This window comes from Centrocercus urophasianus, unplaced genomic scaffold (genome assembly GCF_019232065.1).
Source record: "Centrocercus urophasianus isolate 14NV4802_14NV808 unplaced genomic scaffold, USGS_Curo_1.0 seq_16, whole genome shotgun sequence".
Lineage (NCBI taxonomy): Eukaryota > Metazoa > Chordata > Aves > Galliformes > Phasianidae > Centrocercus > Centrocercus urophasianus.
Genome location: NW_024884711.1, coordinates 16,804,263 through 16,812,424, shown reverse-complemented (window position 1 = coordinate 16,812,424; position 8,162 = coordinate 16,804,263).

The window sequence follows — 8,162 nt, the reverse complement described above, 5'->3', positions numbered from 1 at the left end:
GGAGCCAGCAGAACATTCCCTTGTATCTGTGCTTTTTATGGAAGAATTCTACATTTTCCAGATTTTCTCTATGTCAAACCCAGGGCAGGTATATAATAGATTTTAGTAGAAGTTTATAGATACAAAAGGAACTTTGCTCTCCACAAGTGGTGGTAAGGCTCCTTTTGATCAATGACTAATGGCTCGTTGTATTTAGAATGTCGAGATGCCCTTGTTTTATCGCCTCGCATTTTGACTTACATCTTTAACCTTCTTCTGTACTGCTTTCGGATACAGAACTTCTAATGGCAAGAGGAGTCTGAGGGTAGTATCAGGAAGAAAGAAACAGTTTATGTTCGTCTCACTGGTACATGTTTGCAATCCTGACTTTGGCAAAGGTTTGACAAGTTTGATATTTTCATTAAGCTCTCTTCAGGCATGCGTCAGTGAAATGCAAAGGATTTCACTAAAACAGGAAAATAATTTGTAAATCTTTGAAACATTACTATTCTAGGATGTTCAGGCATTTAGGCCAGTTGTATCACAAGAAAAAAAGCTGCTATAATATATTAAAAAGAAAAAAAAATATGAAATGAATTGTGTTTTGTTGGCAGTTTCTAAAGTGTTGTGTGGTCTGCTGTGGTATCTACATGAGCAGTATAGGAATCTCACACAGTTGACTCAAATTCAAGTACTACTGCCTTGCAAAGAGAAAAATGTTCAGAGCTGCTGACTCACAATTGACATTACAATTAAAGAAATAGAAGCCGTATTTACCTTTCAATGTAACTACTGTGGTTCTGCTCTATGATGTAGTTCCTCTCCATTCAGCTTTCCTACCCTTTCTGGGAAATATGTTCCTGGCTGATTGAATTTCAACCGAGATCTTTTGCTCTTTAATGTTGCGCATATGGGGAAGTGCCTCAGTTCTCATCTTCTTTGGATTGTCCCCCTCTATTCTGCTTTTGTGAAGCCCTGTCTGGAATATTGCATCCAGGCATGGGGCCCCCAGCTAAGGAAAGATATGGAGCTGTTGCAGTGCGTCCGGAGGAGGGCTGCAAAAATGATTGGAGGGCTGGAGCACCTGCTTTATGAAGAAAGCCTGAGGGAGTTGGACTTATTCAGCCTGGAGAAGAGCAGGCTTCAGGTAGACCTCACTGTACTTGGAAGGAACTTGTAAACAGTAGGGAGACCAACATTTTACACAGTCTGATAGATAAGGGAGAATGATTTTAAGCTAAAAGAAAGGAGATTTAGATTAGGTGGTAGGGAGAAGTCTTTTAGTCAGAGGGCGGTGAGGCCCTGGCACAGCTGCCCAGGGAAACTGTGGATGCCCCATCCCTGGAGGAGTTCAAGACCAGGTTGAATGGGGCTCTGGACAGCCTGAGCTGGTGGGTGGCAGCCCTGCGCATGGCTGGGGGTTGGAACTGGATAATATTTAGGGTCTCTTCCAACCCAAGGCATTTATTATTCTATACCTAGAAACACCACAGTCTAGACAGTCTAATGTGTTTGGAAGGAACCAATTCTCTGTCTTGTTCTGCTCTTGACAAACTGGCTTAGCTCTTCCACAGAAGAAACCAAAGGTCTTATAGCTCAATGAGACTACCAAAGCTAAAGGACTGGCAATAGATGGAAAAGGATACCTTTAGGAGAGAGATAGTGGAATAATAAGCCAGGTGGAGCTAGGTACTGTCAGGACCAAAATCTCAAGTCCTTCCTGATCCAGGGAAAATTATTTGCATAGGTTAGCTCAAAAGCAAATCACTAGTTTCCAGGATTATGTCTTTCCAAAGCAGGAAGCACAATCCTTCACATTTCACACCCAGAGTTTTCAGAAGTCCGTGGCTGAGATAATAAATCATCTCACGATGAGCCTTAAGGTTACAAAAACCTATGAAGGCCAGTTAGGAAGGCAGAATGATACAGAAAAACTAATCTGAAGAATTATATCTCTATAAAAAATAACTTCTGAATGTAATAATCTTTTAAATGCAGCGTTTACCAAACACCTGAGAGATCTTATTCCAAAGCAGAAGATTAGTCCCTCTTTTCCCAAGCATGTCTGTCTGTATTCAAAAGAAAAGCTTAGATGGAAATCACATAGAGCAAAAGCACAAGCTAAGCCTACCTTCTTGTTCAGTGTGACACAGTGTGGGTATGCTTTGTCCTGTGTTCTAGTAGTGTTTGACATCACTGTGAGAGAATAGTGGGGATCTTCTGGAGTGATGCCTGCAGTGAGGCACCTGGTGATGTTAGCAGCTGGGTGCCTACAGCATGAAGGAATAGGAGATGTCACAGCACACTTGGGAGCATGGGTCTGAGATACAAGTAGCTGATGATAGGTTTTACCTCTCCTGAATGAAGTGTAAGTACAGCCACAAACCAAGCCAAAATACATTTCACTAAGAAAATTTGACCATATTGGATATAATTGGGAAGGACTGAATAAAGCCGTAGGGATGTTACTAAATTCTTCAAAAACTGGCTGAGCCTAAACATTTCACACGAGGCAGGCAGCATGGCATCACGTCATTTATGAGTTACGACATACTATTTCCATTCCCAGAGACACCAATATCCTTTGTTTGTGTCTTTTGTGGGATTTTCACATCGTCTTTCAAAATAGGCACCAAAAGGAATTTGGATTCTGGTTAGTTGGTTTGCTGGTTGTTTCTGCGTGCCTGTGCTTGACTGACATGGTGATAGATTTTGATCTGTTTTACTTTCTTCTGCTGACCTTTTCTTTTCTCTCAATCTGTTTTTTGTTTGAGTTGAATTACTGTCAAAATAAATGGATGTGTTTGAAGAGAGTGTTTTTGTTCTGTTTCTTTCACCAAGCAGGGTAAAATTAGCTGGAGATCCTATTTTCCATGGAAAAGTGGTGGGAAAAAAAAATTGGAAGCAAGTCATTTGGCAAGTGATGATACATAAACAGGTTTTCTGAATACCAATTAAATGGACTGTTGTGTTATCAGCCAGTGGAGCTGGTATTGGTTTATTATGGTTTTGGAACACTGGTTTGTTTTTAACGTGGATAGCTTGGCCATCACATTAAAGGGAACTGCACATTAATGTCTTTGCTATATACAAGTGTGATAGCTCTATCAGTAATTCCCAGAGTTCACAAGTTCAATATATTCCAAAAAATAGTATTTTTAGTGTTTCTTTCTCATGCTTCAACTTAGTCTAGACCAGAATGTATGGAAAGGCTTGGAAGTATCTTTTCCTTCATTAATTTCATAAATTACTCAACTGTTGAAAAAACTCTATTATTTCCTTCCAAATATGTCACGTGAGATTTAGAGTTGTGGTTTTAAGATACCACAGGAATGACATTCATTATTTGTTTTTATGGAGGGTGTGCTGGGGGTAAAATATCTTAGATCATCAATTGTACCCTCTGAATCTTCACACAGAAGACATCTCCCCGCATGTAAACCTGTCACTGCCTGCTGAGAAGTTGGTTCTCTCTCTGCTATATAATCATCTCCCACCTGTGTCTGCAAGTTAATGAGTTTCTTTGGGAAACAACTGCCTGGGAGGACTAAGGTTCATAAGGCCTCTTTTTATTGCCCCTTACTGGGCTACAGGGATTGTTCTGTGCTCATGTGATGAAACAATTAGAGAAAGATGGATGTCATAAGATCACAGAATCTTATCACAGATCACAAAATGGTTGAGGTTGGCAGGGACCTCTGCTAAGTTCTTTTGCCCAAATCCTGCTCAAGCAGTGTCCCCTAGAGCAGGCTGTCCAGGACCATGTCCAGGCGTTTGTATCTCCAATAAGAGAAATTCCAGAACCTGTCTAGGCAGCCTATGCCAGCACTCAGTCATACTCACAGTAAGTGTCCTGATGTTCAGAGTCTCCTGTTTTCCAGTTCGTGCCCGTTGCCTTCGGTTCTGCTACTGGGCTCCACTTGAGATTCCCTTTAGAGTACTGAATACACTGATGAAATTCCCCATGAATCTTCTCTAGACTAAGCAGTCCCAGCTCAGCCTTTCCTCGCAGGAGAGATGACTTGCTGTCAGCATTCTTTCTTATGTAGTTCATGTTAGCTATTGGTCTTCTTTGTGTTATGTTCAACAGGAGGTCCATGATGGCCCTCATGCCTTCATCTGCAAAGCTGCTTTCCAGCTGGATAACCCCCAGCAATTAATGATACTTGGGATTTTTCATTCCCAGGTGCAGGACTTCGTCCTTCTTGTTAAACTACTTGAGGTTCCTGCCAACCCATCTTGTGTCCTCAAGAATGTGGAGAATAAATTTGTCACAATCAGATCTATTTCTGAAACACTGTGGAAATCAGAAAGGAAAAGTTGAAATGAGGTGACATTAAGAAACATATGATTGCTTATAATTCTTCTCAGGTTATTCAGGAGACCAAAAAGAAGTAGAGCTCAACCCAATTCTAAAAATGACAGCTACAAGGCTGAGAACTTTACTAAGCTAGACAGTTATGCATAACAAGTATGTTCTATATTAAGTTTTTTTCAGTTCCTTCTGTTTTTATCAGTATGAGGCTCTTTTTGAGGTGTTGCCCACATTTTTTGCTTCTTTCACCAGTAGCCAATTGACTGCTTGCTCCCGTTACCCTACAAACTGGCAAAGGTGTCCCCATGTTGGGGGCAGCTTTGGGGAAAGTGTGAACAAAAGCGATCCCTCTTCCTGGAGCAAGGTGAGGAAGGAGCTTTGTAACAGGGCTGTTTATAAACTGGTGGTAGTCTACCTTGTTAAGCAGAATATTCAGCTCCCAAGGCATAAAGTCACTTACTAGTTCTGACACACAGATAAAATCACTGTTTGTGTTTTGCATATTCGTGTTCTCAGATCAGAGCAGTTTCAAACTTTTCAGTAACTAATACAGAAAGGATGAAGATTTGCAGAGACAGTACCAGTACCTTTGCACATGGAATACATGGAATATGATAGGATTGTAGAATCGTCTCAATTGGAAGGGACCCTTAAAGGCCATCTAGTCTAACTCCCCTGTAATGAACAGGGACACCTACAGCTGCATCAGCGTGCTCAGAGCTCCGTCCAGCTCCCGGCTGCTCGGTCAGGCTCTCACGGCGACCACCAGCAGTCTGTAATGCAATGCGTTTTTCAGTGTTCTTTCTGCCCTCAGGTGGCCACACGGCGGTGCTGCAGATTTGCCACGATGTGATTTTCAAACACTTGCTTTGCACTTCATTAATCCTAATGTCTGGCTTTTACTTTACAAATGCACGAAGTATTTACTTATGTAATTTAGCTGAGCATTAGATTATCTAAACTGTCAAATTCAGTACATACAATTTTCTTAGTTTTATATGATAACACAGAATGCAAAGATGTGACTTGCATGTTAGGAGGAACAGGAGGAGGAGCAGGTAAGAACAATTTCTTTTTAGTCACTAAGGTCATTTCAGTTCAAGGATCTATGCCTCACTTTTGTCTGCATGATACACACTGCATCATTGCATACAGCAGCTCCTTCACTTCTGTGACTCTTCAGTTATAAAAACCCCACTCAAAGTTTCTTTGTTAAATCAGTCAATAAATGAACTGATTCCAGTGAAGTTCCTTTACAAGAACAGAATAGATTATTCAAATTGTCAAGTTGTCAATGTCAAGTATGTCAAGTTAACACTAACAAGATGAGAGTATTTTGCTGTTACAATAACGTATTTATTAGGAGACAATAACAACAACAAAAGCCACTATTTTCTATACTTACTTCAGACTTCCCCATACCTGCTTTTCCACAGTCAGTCCAAGTTACCATACCCCAATCACTCTGACATCTGGAGAAATTAGAAAAATTCCCTTTGAGGGCTATTGCACCAGCACAGACTGCGCTGCTGTTGTGCCCGTTTCGACATGCACCACCTGCACTTGGTATGAGAGGGAAATAAGACCCAGAAAGCATTTACCAATAGTTGTAAATCTGAGATGGGGGTGGACTCTGCAATCCTCCAGACAACCCTTGGAGGTTCTAAACTCATGTGCAGTATAAATATGTGCAGGCACGTAAGGAAATGTCTTCCTGGATGGAACTCGGAGAAGCAAGGAGCAGTGGCTGAGCTGGTGTGGGAAGTGTATTCTGACAACAATCTGCTCTTTCCCCCTACCTGCTCTTTTCACATACAACTGACATTTCTACTTCAAGAGCTATTCAGAACCAGCTGCATTCACGTTTCTCTGTTTCAAGCCATATGTGATCCCAGTATAACAGCACAATAGGTACTCCAGTGTGCATTCCCTGGCATTTAATTTCCTTTTAGGCATCTAGATTAAACTGCTGCCTTCTCCTTCCTGGCTGCCAAAAACATCAGCTGCAGAATCCAAACGTACCATTTTGTTTGAGATGCCTCTTGAAAGGAAACTTGCAGCTTGGTGCTGGTCCATAGAGGCAAGTGGGTTAAACACTCAAAGACGATCTTGGGACCCAGCATATACTTTTATTTTAAACTTCAGCCTCTCTCTTCAACAGCAGGGTTCAGAGAGAGTTTATCCCCATTTTTTTACAAATAAACTTCTCCATATTGGTCCCATAATGTAATTAATTCTCAACACTTTTATTATTTCAAGATACAGATGTTCTTTATGTACTCACAGAGTTGAGCAGCAAAGAGAAGCAGCTGATTTTACAAAGTTCCTCTCTGTTCTCCCTCACAAATCCATGCGAACAGCCCAGCTAATTCCTGCTGGGAATGAACAGTACATGAGGGTCATCGGAAAATGCTGCCTCTGTTCAGCACCTACCCAAATTGTAAATCTATTTGTTTTCAACTGAAAAAAAAAAATGGTATAAAAGCCCCTCAGAGATGTAAGATGACCTACTGCACACTTTGATTCTCAGTGATGCGAAGTAATTTAGTATATTCTCTTTGATGTGAGGCAGGATGGATTTAGAGACTAAAGGTCAAAACCTAAGCAGAGTTTTGAATTAGGATATGCCTCTGCTTTTGAACCACTGATCATCTATCACTTAGTACATGTACAGCTGTGATATTTGCAAAGTCAGATGTGATAAGTTAATATACCCTAAAATATACGTATTTTGCTGTTAATGCCTGTGCATCTAAGCTATGTTACAGAGTGTATGGTTTAGATTCTGTTTCTAATATTTAACCATTTCTTCATTCATTATATCTGAGATGTCAAATATATTTGAGGAAAAAGTGAAAGCGTGTTTTACGATAGGTAGAATGTGAAGCTGTAATGGAAAGGATTGAGATGTATCTCGTTTTGTTATTGATTATCTCTAGCAATTTACGTAAGATTGGCCCTCCAGGTTTGTCTGAACTGTAGGTCCTCCTTCTACTATTTTGCAGAACAACTCCTTCTATGTTTTTACACAAGTAGGATCAGCCTTCTGAAGCAATTAGTATCTCCATCTTTCAGTACTTCTCCATCACTTTCTGTAAGGGAGGGTTTTATCACCTAAACAAGGTAAAACTTCTTACGAGTTTACCCAGACCCCTGCCCAACAGCAGCATGCACTGAAAGTACAGTATTTAAGCTCAGAGTCTGCCAAAGGGTATGACATCAAAACTGGATACATGACTAGTTTGAGTTTCCAACTCAGGCAACAGCTCATTCAGAGATGCTCTTAGCTTGTCTTCGAAACCAGAACAGCCTTAGTGGCAAAGGCAAAGGTTCCTCTGAACCAAGCACCCTGTCTCCAGTAGAAACCTGTGGCACATACTGGGAGTGCACAGTGTTCCATGGTGATGAAATCCATCATTTGCATATTGTCTGTTAAAGATCTTCTGTTAGGTTAAGCTAAAGCCTCTCATTCAACATTTTTTTCATTCCATCTGTTCTTGTGTTACCAGAAATAAAAACTAATTTTCTGTTCTTCTTCTATGTGTAAGTTATGATTTTGTATCTTCTTATTATTTCCTCTATTGATAATTTCTTTTGCCCTCTGAGAATTATTAGTCTTCATAGATTTTCCTGTAATTCTTTGACCATAGGACTAAACTTCTGGCTTCATAGAATCCACATGCATAGGCCCTCCCCCTCTACTCTATCCTGGTTAGATGCATCTGGAATACAGTTCTGGGCTCCTCAGTTCAAGAAAGACAGGAATCTTCCAGAGAAAATTACAGCAGAGGGCCACAAAGGTGATTAGGGTCCTGGAGCATCTCCTGTATGAGGAAAGGCTGAGAGACTTGGAACTGTTCAGCCTGGG